We start from the raw sequence: 14,999 nt of genomic DNA on the forward strand, positions 1-14,999 counted from the left end.
CTTGATGTTTTCCACCTCAAACCCTTCATATAATTGTCTTTTTTTATTTCCTCCAAAGAGACCAAGGAGAAAGTAAAAAATGCCTTTGTTGTTGGTGGGTTTATCAATTTTTGACAACTATTAGAACATCTTTCGTCTTTTCTCAAAAGTTCTTGGTTGATTGGCTTTATAAAAACACAGTCAGGAAGGTGAAGGGATTTTAAACCCTGTGGTGCGTTCTCAGAAGCTCTGAAGGTTATGAAAACTAGGCTAATGGTGTTTTTAAAAATAATTGTGACATGCTCTCAGACTGTTTTTCACTTGGTTTTCTAATAGTTTCTTGGTTCATTTTCTCAGTGTGTATTAGACAGATAGAGCAGCAGTTCCTAGTACTTTTTTTGGGACCACTTAAAAGCAGGAAAAAAAGCCTCAATCTCCTCCACTCTGGGAGATCAGAAGGCAGAACTATCCCAGCCTAGCTAGGTTCCCATCTTTCCTTGGGGCAGCATCCTCAAAATTTCCAGCCTAGCTAAGTTCCCATCCCTCCTCAGGGCAGGATCCTCAGGATTTCCTGTTAGCAGTTCTCAAAACAGTCCCACTGAGAAGTATTTTGTTCCAAACTCTTCACTAAAACCTGGTCGACATCTATGATAAATATTCTAGGTCTGGGAATGTAGCCACGTTGGCAGAGGGCCTGCCAAGCATGTGTGAAGCCCTGGGTTCATCCTCAACACGGCATGAAACAGGTGGTTGAGCGGGTCTGTATGTCATCTCAAGGACACAGGAGGTGAATACAGGGAGATCAGTCACCCTTGGCTACACATCGAGTTTGAAGCCAGTCTATGATACAATGGACTTCTGTCTCAAAAAATTATTGTTGTTTTCCCTACTTTGCAAGCCATTGACTTATGTAGTTTATGAACCTGTCATTGTTAGAAAGGTTGGGTTGGCCAGCAGGGTTCAGAGACTGTTACTATCCAGTTGGTATAAGCAAACAGAACCAAAGATAGGGGCAAATTCAAGAGGTGTGCATCTAAAACATGTTGCCAGGTGGCAGATCTGTATGTTGTTTCTCTAGAAGCTGAGAGCTGCTGTCTTCATCATACAAGGTTGTCAAGGCCTGGGGTAGCTCTCTGGATAACCTGTGGTGGAGACAATCATGCTGCCACCATGCCAAGCATGTATTGCTTTATTAACAACCACTCCAAGGACAAATTCTTAACGTTCGGGTTTCTGGGGACTGACTTAACTTGGCTGGGCTTTCTCTCTAGGTCTTACCCCATGTGGTCTATGGTGACAGTGGCTAGAGTCATCTTAAAGGCTCACTCATTCACATGTCTGGAGCAGCTGACATTGGCTAGCACTCTCAGTGGGGGTGGGGCAGGGCATGTGGCGGTGTGTGTGTGTGTGTGTGTGTGTGAGAGAGAGAGAGAGAGAGAGAGAGAGAGAGAGAGAGAGAGAGATGCATCTCCTTTATGAGCTGGGCTGGTCACATCACTTCTGCTGTATCCCATCAGTTGGAAGTCCAGCCTGCACTCAAGAGGAGGTCAATCAAGCAATAGCTGTCCTCGAAGACAGATGTACCAAAGAATTTGTGGTTTCTCCATAGCAGTATCCCTTTTTAGCCAGAAGAAAGACCTCTCTGCCCTTGGTTGTCCTGGTCTCTAAAATAAAAATAAGAAAGTAACTCACTTCACAGGTTTTTGTGAAGATGAAATGAAATTGTACCTAGTACTCAAATGAGTTAGCCTAGACCATTATCATGCCAGCTGACGATGTAACTGATGCTGATGTTGGCAGAGAGGATGACAGGATTCCAAGCCCACACAGTTTGTAGAGGTCCTGGTGGCATTTGGTAAGTCCCAGTGCCGATAGGACAGAGTGACTATATAAGGTTTGAAATCTTTGGTTGGCCTTATTTTAGTGACAGTTTCCAGATATAGGTCAGTGCATTTAAACCTGGCCCCATTTATGGCAATTTATTTCATTATAGGATAAAGTAGTTAGACTCATGAGTAATAATTACTGTGTCTGCAGTGCTTTTAACACCTCAGCAAGTAATCCTCACCTCACCCCATGAGTAAGTTTGATGAACACCCTTCCCACTTCCAGGATGAAGCCAGACCCAGGGTCATGTGGCTTGTCCGGAATCCCAGTGTCGGGAGGTGAAGCTGGGGGTCCTGATTCTTTAGACCTCCTACCATGACCAGCGACTGCCAGTCATTACCCAATACCCAACGCTATGTTCAATATGTATGTGAGTGACAGACAATAAAAGCCTCCCACCGTACGTACGCTGTTTTCTCTTTCAGTAAATTAGCATCTTGTGATATTCTTTGGCACCCAAACTTTGACCTAGGCGAGGAGATCATATGGGGAAGGGCTGTTCTCTGTGCCGGTGTTCGCGCCCAGGCCCTTCCAGCTGTCAGCCTCTGCATTTCTGGTCTGCAGGACGCCGGTCTCACAGAGACCAAGGTGAAGGGTCAGCGCGCGTCCCGGGGTGTCCCCACCCTCCGGGTGCTCACCGGGGGGCGCTGTGCGTCCTGCGCATGGGTGAGCCACGGCCCAGGAGCGAGGGGCGCGTCCGGGCGAGGTCGCCGCCCCCGCCGGGAGAGGGGAGTGGCCGCGCCGCCGCCGCCGCGCCTGAAGCCAGCGCACTCGGAGCCGGGCGGGCGGACGCGGTGTTAGGTACGCGGGGCGCGCGGTGGCCTGAGCGGCGCGGGACCCTCGGCGGCAGCGGCTGTGGCAACGAGCCCCGCACCGTTCGTTCGGACCCGCGTTCCCCAGGCGGCGGCCAGCCGAGCAGCACGCGGAGGCGGAGCGGCAGAGCGGGCGCCGGGCGAGGTAAGGCTGCGCTCCCCGGTGCCGGGTCCCTTCCCGCCCGTGCCTTTGTGCGCGCGGGCCCCGGGCGCAGCCGCAGCCTGCGATCGCGGGTCCGCGCCCCCGGGGCGCTCGTGTGGGGCGCGCGGCAGCGCTCCAGCGTGAACCCACGCGTGCTCGAGGTCACAGCGAGGGTGATCGCTGCCCCGTGTGGCTTCGGGGGGCGGCCGGAGCTGGGGGTCGGGGCTCGGTAACTAAGTTGTTCTCACTCCGTGATATCCGCTTCGTACCTATGGGCACCGGGGGACCCCCGCTTTCCACGGGCCCACGCACCCCTGCCTCCATCCCTCGGGCCCGCTGGAGTTTCCTGGCCCCGGGGTCTATGGAAGGACGTGGTATGGCTTCCTGTGGGAAGGAGAAGCGGAGGCAGAACAATGGAGCGTCCTGGGGAGTGGGGTTCAGGTGCGGTGTGCCGGGGCCGCGGCGCACGAGGAGGGGCGCAGGACCCGGTGGCTCGCCCTGCGCGTGCAGCTGCGCTCCACTCCTTTGTTCCGCCACAGCGGAGGGGGCTGCCCCGGGTCCCGTTTCCTGCCCGGGATGGGATTGATTCACAGTCCCAGAGAGGCTTGGGGAAGGGGGCGGGGCTCGAATGGAAACCAGATTGGGAACGGGAGCCCTGGAGGGTGCTGGGCAGGGTGGAGCGCTGGGGAGGGGGTGATGAGAGTGCGTTGGAGTTAATTACAAACACAACCTTCTGTCTAAAGGCCTGTGGAGTTTATTTGCGGTGCTTTGTTCGTGCTACGGCCTAGCCCTAATTGTTGTAACAAGTTCTGTTCTTCCTTGAAGTTGTAGGCTCTGGCTCTGGGAGTTTGCTGAAAGCAGATCTTGTTAGTTATAATGGTAGAAGAGCTTTTCTTTTCTTTCTCCCCCCCCCCTTTTTTTTTGGGAAAGGTTTTGCAGTGAAAAAGGATACTTGTGTATGTGTATATCTGGATTTCATCGTGGCTGGAATAGGCAGACAAAAAAAAAAAAAAAAAAAAAAAAAACCAAAACCGAACAAACGAAAAACTGTTTTTTGACACATTGTTTATACCCTGGCTGACCTGGAACTCAGAGACCTGCTTGCCTCAGTGCTGGGACTAAAGGTGTGCACTACCACCCCCGCCTAGGGCGTGAGTAGAATCATTTTGACAAAATAGTTTTCTTCATCATCATACAGTATAGTATGATACGTTTCCAAGAATATTTGAGGCTTGGGAACCACCAGGAAATCAGACGTTGCTAAATAAATGAATCAGATGATGTAATACGGAGTGGAGAATTCTTTTGTCCTTGGTCCTAGGCAAAACACACACACACACACACACACACACCAAAAAACACCCCACACTCTTTTTTGGGGTTGTTGGGTTTTGAGACTGGAGCCGGGGCTTCAAGTGCTCTGTGCTTTCCTGATGCCTGTGGACCAACTGGAGTAAGAGAGAGGAGAACATGCTTGACAGTGAATAATAGTTCTCTCTTTTTTAGGAGGAGTAGAATTGAATGTAGCATGTCAGGCCTTCGTGAAAGTGGCCCAGTCCTAGACTAGAACCGACAATCTCAGAAGGATTGGCTGAGCTCCGACCGGGAGTGAGCCTTGGGGATTGACGGTTGCTTGTGAGCAGGGCATTCCAAGCAAAACTGTTTGAGGAGGAGGAGGCTGACATTTCCAGGCATTGATGGCGATGCCTGTGGGACACCGTGGAAGAGACCCAAAGTCCAGTGCAGGTTCGAATTACTGTGGTGATAACCTAACAGCCTTCTGGCTGGGACCCTCGCTGCCTGTTGGACAAGCTGAGGGGCCACCGTGAAACCAGCACATTTGCTGTTAAGAGGAGCTGAAGCCGAAAGCCTTTTAACTTTAGAAGGCGAATTGGGAGCTTACTTGGGGGAAAAAATGTTTTGTGCCCGCTAAGTGGTAATGGGAAAGAGCTGTGCAAGCAAGCTCCTGCTTGTCCTTTTGGAGGGGGATGTGGTCAGGCTTTCGGGCCAGGCTGTAAAGCAGTGGAACATGTCCTCAAAAGCCATTGTGATGTGGAGTTGGAGTGGGACGGTGTCCAAGTGTTGCGTTGTGTGTCCTTATAGCTGACACACTGGCTGGCAAAGCACCTGCCACAGACCGTCCACAGAGTGACTCTTTTCTATTACCCCGCCACTCCAGACTTTTCATTCTTATGAGCTGTTTTGGTAAGTGCGGTTCGGTTGGATGCCTCCCAAGTGCCCTTTGGTCCATACATTAACAAAATGTAAAGGCCTAGTGCCGCAGGAGACGTGAACGGGGGCCTCCTTAAATAGCTGTTTTCTGGCCTCTGGCTGTCCCAGTGGATGTGGGATTGTGCGATGCGTCTGGCAAGAGGTTGCACACCCTCCTGGGATGAATCATCGGTTCGTCAAATCTGGAGTTTAGGGCTGGCTTTCCCTGGGTGTTGCACAGCTAGACAAAGCCATGGGGATGGACTGACATGACGAGGGAAGAGTGTGGGCTGGGAGTGGGCTGGGCATTTGTCTGAGAAGAGAACTGTGGTGTCCTTGGCATCTCTTGTGTGCCCATTTCACCTCCTTCTGGGCGAGGTTTGTGTCTCTTCCACCCTGCGACAGCTGGACATTTAGATTTTAATGGAATAGGCTAATGCTAATTATAGTTACCGTTTATTATGTGCAGAATTTTACAGACATCACCTCTATATTAATCTTTAAAATAACTTGGCCAAAGGTCTCAGTTAGCCCAGGCTGGCCTAGAATTCATTATGTAGCTTGAGGTTGGCCTTGAGCTCCTGATCTTCTCCCATCCCCAGGCTAGCTTTACAGGCACAACCCACCACATCCAGTTAAAATTATTTTGTTTTTTGTTTTGAGACAGATCTTTTCATCCCAGACTCTCTGGAAATCACTATATAACCTGTACTGGTTGTTAGCGAATGGTAATCCTCCTGCCTTGGCCTCCCATGTGCAGAGATTTTAGGTGTGAGCCAAAGCTCCCTGCTCAGTGCATTGCCTCTTCTTCTATTATAGTTCTGCAGGTCTCTAGTAAGTGACGGAAGTGAGGTTTGAGTGCTTGATTCGAAGTAAACCTTGTGTAATTGCTGGGCGTGGTGCTGTATGCCATTAATCTAGTAATCTGGAGGCAGAGGCAGACAGTGAGTTCAAGGCCAGATTGAATTTTGCAGATGCTAAATCATTGTCCTGTGTATTATAATTGATCCTTCCTAAAGCCACTATGAAATAGGTTTGGAATGCCAGATCAGGGACATTACTATTTTTAAAATATCATGGTTTGAAAGGTGTATATAGTCTTATGTAGACCAGGCTTAATATGTAGCTGAGGATGACCCTGAATATCTGTTTCTCCTGCTTCCCCCTCCAGAGTGCCCCATTACAGGCTTGTGCCGCCTGGCTTATGAGGCTGTGGAGGTTGAAATCCGGACTTCCTTCATGCTGGCAAGCACTCTCCCAAGGGAGTTACATCTCCAGCTCTCTTTATGGCTATGTAGTCGAGGCTGGCCTGGAATTTGCCATCCCTACAGCCTGTGAACACTGGGATTAAAGGCGTGTGCCACCACACCCAGTTTACATAAACAACTTTATTTATAAAAGTTAGGCTGCCAACATTTAAAAATAAGTTCTTTTTTTAAAAAAAACAAAAACCATTTCAGACTGGTAGTGTAGAAGTTGAGTTTATATAGGATTATCCGTTTTCTCTTTCTTGAAGTCCATTTTAGCTCTTTTTATCTTAAAGCCTTTAAGAACACTGCCCTTTGCTCCTCAGCTGAGACCCAAGAGGAATGTGATGGCGAGGAGGAAGTAGGACATCAGAATTGGAAACACACGAAGCCGCAGGCTGAGGATTTTCCCAGCACATGCTCTCCGCCCTGGCGGGGGCCTTTTGCGAATACATTCTTCTGTAGGGAAGTGTCAAGGGTCTCCTTCACTGGATGCTCTGAGATCATCACATTACTGAGCTCTGTGGGAACACACTCCACATGATTTGTGTGCTTAGTTCTTCCCCACTGGGACGTGAACTAGTTTAGACATCAGTGTGGAAGGGGAACAGAGATGACCTGTGTCCTTGGACTGGAGCAGAGTGGTGTTGGGCAGAGACCAGGCCTTGGGACAGAGTGACCACCAAGCGCAGGAGCAGGATGGAGCCTTATATTGAGACACACACAAATTAATTATGGAGATCCTGGAATGCTCTTGGAAAGATTAAAACACACACACACACACACACACACCATACATGTATACATCAGAGACATATTATTTCTCATGATAAGAATTTAGAGACTGTAAATTGTGCCTTTATTTGTCTTAAATATTTCAGCCCAGGATACTACCAGGGTCTCCAGGGTCAATGGCATAGTAGTGACTTGGTCTCTAAATGCCCATTAACTTCTCTGATAAAGACAACACAGGTCCTGCAGACCAGTCCTGAAGCCGTGCTTGGCGGGTGGTGAGGGAGAAGGGCCCTCAGCAGGCGGCCCTTACGGCTTTTTGTGGGCCGTGACAGTTTTGGGTGTCTTCTTCATCAGGCTGTATTTTATTAAACACCCAGCTGACATGAGACCCTGTATTCGACTCCCTTCCACCCATGGTAGCTCCGAGGGCAGTGTCGCAGGGCAGATGGATGTGCCTGGAGAGGGGATGTTGTGGAGATGGAGAAAATGGCCGTGACAGCTGTGGCAGTCAAGGGCAAGGCAGCACATGCTGCCCAGATGAAAGCTGAAAATAAACAGAACCAGGAGAGAGGAAGGAAACGTGGGTGCCAGCCCCGTCCTTGGCTCTGTTTCCCTCAATTACGATGATGTGAGAAGATTCAGGCCCTGCACCCTGAGCTCCAAACCTGGAGCATCATGCTCCATTTTGTGTGAGAAGGAGCAAACAACATGTGGGTTCCTGGTGAATACTTAGCTCCAGCATCCTTCCGACCCGTGTTCACGGTGACTGTAGTTCACCATGCCTCCAGGGTTTGGAGTTTTGGGCTGTGGTGAGCAAGCTACACCAAGTCCGTAAAGGAGAGGTCTCTTAGTCTCTTTTCCTGTTGCTGTGTTAGAAGATATCTTTTGTTTTGTTTTTTGTTTTATTGAGACAGAGTTTCTCTGTGTAGCTTTGGAACCTATCTGGGAACTCACAGAGATCCGCCTGCCTCTGCCTCCCGAGTGCTGGGATTAAAGGCGTGCGCCACCACCGCCCAGCTAGAATATCTTGACAAAGGAATTTAAAAGAAGAAAGAGTTCATTTTGGCTCATACTTCAAGGTACAGTGAAGTCAGGGCATCAGGAGCTCGAAGTTGCTGGAGATATTTTTACTACAGTCAAGAGTCAGAGGGCAGTAACCTGCTGCTGCTGATTTCAACTTTCCCACTTAATGTAGTCCAGGGTCCCAGCCAGAGAGATGATGCCCACAGACCCACCGTGGATGGGTTTTTCCACCTCAGCACAGTCAAGGTAATGCCCAGGGGCCCATCTTGTGGGAAATTCTGGATTCTGTCAAGTTGACACTAGCTATCAACTTCCTAGTCCATGTTATGCTCTGGGCTATTTATGATACTGTTCTGTAAGTACTTGGTTTACTATTATTATTAGTGCATGCATGTGCACGTTACGTGGCATACGTTTTTTCCCTTCCACCTTGACTGGGGTCCAAGGATGCAACTTAGGTCACAGGACTTGCGTGGCAAGCACTGAACTATCTACGGGCCTTGGGCCGCTTTCAAGGAGTGAGTTTTAAGGATTTAGAGGGAGCACCCACTTTGCAGAGAGACTCCCTCCTTCCTCCTTTACTTTGTCGCCTGGCCCATAGCTGGGAAAATGGGTCGGTCTCTCTCACTTCATCCTCCTTTTCTGGATTTTGTGCTCAGCTCCCCAGGCCTGGTTCTTATCACCAGGTTCTGGGAAGCCAGGCCCTGGCTGGGGACCTTTCTTGTCGGTTCCTCCAAGCCCCCAATGTCACCTCTCTTTCTGCAGGAGTTAGGTGCTGTCCAGGGTTGTGGGAGCTTCCCTGGCCTCTGGTTGTCAGTGTACCCCGGGGAAGTGTGCTGTATACAGTGCAGGGATAAATGTGCGTGTGAAATGGTGCTGGCCTGTGAGCGGCCTCTGAGCAAAGTCGGGCAAAGGGGTGTTAGTGGAATTTATTGCTTTTTAAGTTTTTAAACTTATTTCAAAAGAGAATCAGAGTGATTAGATTTTATTCTTCACGCAACTATCACCAAGATTTCCCCTTAATATGTAATACAATGTCTGGGGCTGGTGTAAAAGGGGTGATATGCAGTGGGGGGCAAACCAAATCACCCCAGTCTCTTTTCAGTGAGGCAGTCTCATCCACTGCGTAGCCCAGGCTGGCCGTGAACTCTTTGACTGTCTCCAGAGTCCTGGGCTACCCAGCCTAAGAATTCAGTATCTTTAGATAGCTTCTAGAAAACCGAATTGAAAGAGCAATGGAAGAGACTACGAGCTGTTGGTCTCATGTGTCAGGGACCCATTCCTCTCCTTCATGGTTTTATGAAGGATTTTCAAGCAGTGACCTAAAAAAACCACACACACACACACACACACACACACACACACACACAGACACACACACACACAGACACCACACACCACACACACAGACACCCCCCCACAGACACAGATACACACACACACACACACACACACATACACCGTACACATACACACATACATACATAGACACCACACACAGACACACACAGACACCCCCCCCCACACACACAGACACCACACACACACACACACACAGACACACACACAGACACCACACACCACACACACAGACACCCCCACACACGGACACAGATACACACACAGACACATCACAATACACACGCACAGAGACAGACACCCCCCCCACAGACACCCCCCCCACAGTCACAGATACACACACACACACAGACACCACACACACACACACACACACAGACACATTCACCATACACATACACACATACATACACAGACACCACACACAGACACACACAGACACCCCCCTACACGGACACAGATACACACACACACACACACACACCACACACACACACACACACACACACACACCTGGTTACAAGGGTCCTGCTGTCACACTCACCGTTTCCAGTATATAATCTCTCCCTTTCCCCTCTCCTTCCCTTCAAGTTCTGTGCTGTTAGCCCCTGCAGGGCTGTTTGTAGTGTTCAGATAGGAAACATGCTTCCTGCCTAAGCTGACCATTTCCCCCCCTTGAAAATGCTTCAGAAGAATTGCCAATGTTCATTCATTTTAGAGCCAGGGCCAGCTGCCTTGAGGAATAGCTTAATTTTCATAAACATTGGGTTTGTGCCAGTTTGCATTTCTAGCTGTGCTTTTCAGTCCTCACATAATCTACTTACATTTGGAGTGGGATCCATGGTTTTGAATGAGCACTGACATGATGAGCCCTATAGGAAAAAGTTCTCATTTGCCTGAAATTTCCAGGGTGTGGAAGTGTGTGAACAGCCACTCTGGGTTGGACTTGGGGCTTGTTCCTGTAGTGTTCTGTGACATTTGGGGGAGGAAGTGCAGTACAACTTTAGACGCCGGTTTTATAAGGGCCCAGGGGTGTCTTGAACATCTACAGTAGTAGCGTAGTTTCTTAAGAACGTCCCAGGCTTCTCACCTTCCTTAAAGCTAGAACTTGTGAAGTTGGTATTTTGATTGTGAATCCTGGTTCTGGAATGATGTGGTTGGGAGGAGGCTGGGACCTGAGGGTCAAGACCATCACTCCTTTACTGTGCACACCCAGGCTCCTCGTAAAGTTGTGGGATTGACAGATCTAGGAACTTGACCCCTGCCAGGCCTTTGACTGGTTGCTTTCTTTCTGTGGAGATGGCTCACTGTCCCCAGACCCATTTAAATCTGTGCCTGGCTTGGCTATTTTTTGCTCAAAAGCATTCTTACCACCCACGTCTCCATCTTCTGCGACCCTTTTACCCACCTAGTTCATTCTTGCATTCAGCTTGCTCTCTCTGTTCAGATCCTTGAGCCTTTATTCTGGTTTAGACCTTTCAAAGTATTTGCCCAAAATAGGTTGTTCCACAAAAAAAGTAGTAGAGTGGAAAAAATAAAGCTCATATATTCCATAAAGAAGGGTTCCTTGGCCAGCGCTGGAACGGCTTCGTCTGAAGTGAGTTTTCCTTCCTTGCAGGAAGAATGTGTGTCCTGCATTGAGCATACGCTGGAAATAGCGCAGTGTGGCCACCATAGTGTATGACTGGGGTGCACACCGTTTTCCATGCTCACCAGTCCATGTGTCACACACAGCTGCCCCATTGTGTCTCCTCTTAGGTTACTGTGTGTGTGTGTGTGTGTGTGTGTGTGTGTGTGTGTGTGTGTGTTTTGTGAGTGCCCCACCCCCACCTTTGCCCCGCCCTCAATTTTATGTTACTGGAATTGCACGTATTTAAGTAGAAATTCAGGAGAATGGATGGACAGCTCTAGATTCCTGGCTTACTGCCACACATGTGATAGACCTCTCTGTTTACTTCGGTGTTTTTTTTTTACATCTCTCTGGTGAAATTTAATACGCAGTTTATGTGTGAAAGAAAGTCTTTCCTATCTTTGAGATTTTCCTGGGTGTTTATGGCTCTCGAGGTCCTTGTGCTGGGATTGTTTAGTGCCTTTGTGACTGCTGTGTTTGGTCTGTCAGGAAGGGGTTGGCTTTGTTCATAGATTGTTGGGATGATTGAGCCTGTGCCTCCCCGGTACTTGCTATGGGAATCTGAAATCAGGTGGCTTTCAGTAGAGCAGGAAGTAACTTCAGCGTGTATTGGAAATGTCACATTTCATTTCAGTTTAGAAACTATACTTTTAGAAGTAAGGGAAGGTGACTTTTAGTTACTTAAATGCATTCATTGGTTTATTCATCAACTATTTGGATGCCTGCTACACAGTCATAACAGTGATGTGGTTTTAACTTCCGTGGAAGAGTGAGAGATTTGGTTGTAGAGATGGCCGCGGATCACCACATCTCTTTCCTCCTCTTCCTCTAGTCCAGACTGACAAGGAACTCCTGCTCCTTCATCCTCCGAGTGCCGAGAGTGCCCGCCCGCTGCTACAGTCATGGCACAGAGCCATCTATCCTTGCGACGGTGGTCTGAAGGAAAAGGACAGGGGCTGGCTGGAGAAGAGGCAGATGGCGGGAACGGGGTTGAGGTTGGGGTATGGAGAGGGTCTGTGTGGGGAAGTGAACATTCACCAAGCTACCTGAAGGATGGTTTTAGTATTGGAGGAGGAGCAGGATTGAATAACTCTGTAGACAGTGGAAAGGAGTGTCTTCTGGAGAGAGCCCTAGGCAGGTAGCCCACAGATCTTCCTGAAGGTCAGGTGGCGTACACCTGCCCATCACTCAGCTTCAAGGAATCCAACACCATCCCCCCCCCCCCCTCCTTACACATGTGGCATATAATCAGAGACACACATACACAAAAGTGAAAATTAGAAAAACAAGTGAGAGGTCGTTACTTAGTAAACTGTGGAACTAGTGGCGTGAGGTAAGCCAACATGGAGGTACTTGTTTCTGGTCAGTGTGAGCCTCTTCCCCAAACAAACACATCTGCCTGACTCAGGAGAGGACTGCTCTGTGATGCAGCCAGACACCACACTTCCAGGTTCCCTGCCGCCAGCGCAGCACCTTTAGTCCTGACAGCCCTCCAGTGGCTTGCCTCATGCCTGGCCTGTTTGACTTTATGATGGTATGAAAGTGATATGCCTCCAGTGGAAATGGTACTTTGAATTTTGATTTTTCCCAGGCTAGCAATATGTAGCTTGTCACTCTGTCCAGGTGAGGGCCGGAAGAGGAGCCATGGTGACTTCCCTCAGCCACAAGGGCAGCAGGGCAGAGAAGTAAACCCCTCAGTAACCTGCAGTGTCCCACGATGCTATGCTGGGAGCTTCTGGAGGCTAGGTAAAGGAAATGCAGTTTCGGCTCAGGATACTTTTAGCTTCTGATGGTGTTTTGGGGGACTAAACTCCATCATTAGTTACACAATTGTACTGCTGCAGCCAACGCCACTGACCGTTCTTCTGGGTCTGACTTTAAAGCCGTTGTCTTTGTTTGGAGGTCAGGTCTGCTCCGCTTGGGAGGGTCTCAGCAGACCCAAGGGCCCGGTGGGTGGTGGGTGGAGGGTGGAGGGTGGAGGGTGATCTGGATTCCGCTGATGTCCTCATGCCCTGTTCACCTGGCACGACAGGACAGCTCTTGGGTCATCAAGGCTTTGCACTTGGGGCACCTTCCATTGAGTTTTATCTTCCTGAGTGAGAAGCAGTGTGGTGCACTGGTGCTGGTCGAAGCCTCCGCTCTGACCCTTGGCTTTTGTATTTCATGTTGCTAGCCTGTGTCTGCCTGTTTCCTCATCTGCCAAATGTGATATGGAGTCTTCTCTGGGCTGTCGAAGGGATGGTGTGAGGAGTGTGTGTGTGTGTGTGTGTGTGTGTGTGTGTGTGTGTGTGTGTGTGTGTGGTGTTAGCCCAATGCAAGCTCTATATTAGTTCCTATCACTCAGTCTTTTTGAGAATGGATTCCTAAGGCTACTCCTCCCTCAGTTATTCAAATCTGTTCGAATCCAGGATGTGTGTATAAATTGTCGCCCGCAGACACTTCGACATGCTCCCTGGACAGGTGTGTAGGAAGAAGAATCATGTGGCCCAGGAGAAGTGTCGCCATGATTGTCAGGATAGTTGAGTGACAACACTTGTTAACCCTTTATTGTCTCTCCCCTGGCCACTGATGATACAGTACAACTCTTAGGAAAAGGAGAGGCCAAGCTAGCCTTCGTTTGGATGCTGCAGGCTGAGGGATGATGGCAAAAGGATTGGCGGCCTGGCGCTGGCAGTGTCCACGGGTGGAGCGCCTCCCCGTTGTGTTTAAGAGGTGCAGAAATGCAGTGGTGTTCAACCGTGTTCAAACAGCCTCAACAGAAAGCTCCCCAAAGTTAGCGGGTGGGCTGTGTGCTTTGGGAGCCCCTCTTTCTTGGAGAGGTGCTGCTGGTGTCTCTTCTCTGTGTTCCCGCAGGGGCCCCTCGTCATCTGCCACTCCTTTGCTCTCCTCTGTCCCTCCTCCCTGGAATGTCTCTCCTTCTAATTCCCGCCTCTCTCCATTTGCTGTGCTGCAGGAATGATGCATATGCTCAAAGAGTACATTTGATTTCTTACTCCATGGTAAAAACAGTTTCACCATCTGAATCAAGTGGCCCTTTGTTTAGTCACACCTAGAACCAGCAAGTGAAGTTATGAGCTAATGAAGCCAGTGTTCCAAGGACACCCAGTTGGAGGGTTGGATTCTGAAGGGAGGATGGCCAAGAGAGTGCTGGGTTTGAGTTTTCCTCTTTGCCTCTTTACTTGGGGTTGGTCTGCATTGCCACCATTGTGCATGTGTTGGAGAATTTGAACTTTTCCGTACTGGTAGAGTAGAATTCTGGAAAATTACCCAACGCATTTTCACAAAGAAACCATGCCAAATCTGATAAGTTTCCTCAAAACCTCATCACTTTTCATTTCTTTCATGGAGTGTCTATCAAGCTTCCCAGCCTCTCTTCTGTTTCTCTCTTTCTGTAACTGTGCATTGAGAAGTGCTCTTTTCTATTAAGTTTATCTGCAGGAATCGATTGTTAAGTAGTTTCTCAAAATAATCCCGTCAGGCCTCAGAGGTATGTGGCGTCCTGAAGATTTCCTTACTGGAGAGATACCGCTGAGTTCAGGGAGATTGCAGTTGAGTTGGGGATTTAAATAAACAGAAGTAAGGCCTGCGTTTAAAACTATGCTCCGTAATGTGTTGTTCGTCTGGAATTTGAATGTAGCAAATGTATTTACATTAGCTCCGTCTCTGTCTTAAGTCTGTTGCAACCACAGCAGGATCAATACGATCAATAATGTGATTATAACTAGGATTGATTGCCTTTCAGAAGTCTTCATCATAATGATTCTGTTTGAGCACCACAGCAGATGCAGGGATGTCTGTCTGTCTGTCCGTGCTGCTCGGTGGGTGTTATCATAGAGCCACGTAAGAGTTGGCGTGTCTTTGGAGATTGATTTCCTGAACTCTGATTCTGTGGTGTTAAGTTCAGCCTGGGCATGGCAAGGCTAAGACATGAGCCTTGAGGAAATCACAGTGACCTTGTGAGTTCTCCTTAATGC

General features: G+C 49.1%; 1 protein-coding gene across 1 annotated transcript in view; it reads left to right on the forward strand.

Annotated features, from left to right (window-relative positions):
* The first annotated feature begins 2,632 nt into the window (after positions 1 to 2,632).
* Myo1b (myosin IB) overlaps positions 2,633 to 14,999 on the forward strand; it is a 174,415-nt gene continuing 162,048 nt past the window's right edge. The window contains exon 1 of the mRNA XM_036172931.1: positions 2,633 to 2,823. The gene's annotated coding sequence lies outside the window, so the exon portion shown is untranslated. The remainder of the gene's footprint in view (positions 2,824 to 14,999) is intronic.

The sequence above is a fragment of the Onychomys torridus genome, chromosome 23 (assembly GCF_903995425.1).
Source record: "Onychomys torridus chromosome 23, mOncTor1.1, whole genome shotgun sequence".
NCBI classification, from domain to species: domain Eukaryota; kingdom Metazoa; phylum Chordata; class Mammalia; order Rodentia; family Cricetidae; genus Onychomys; species Onychomys torridus.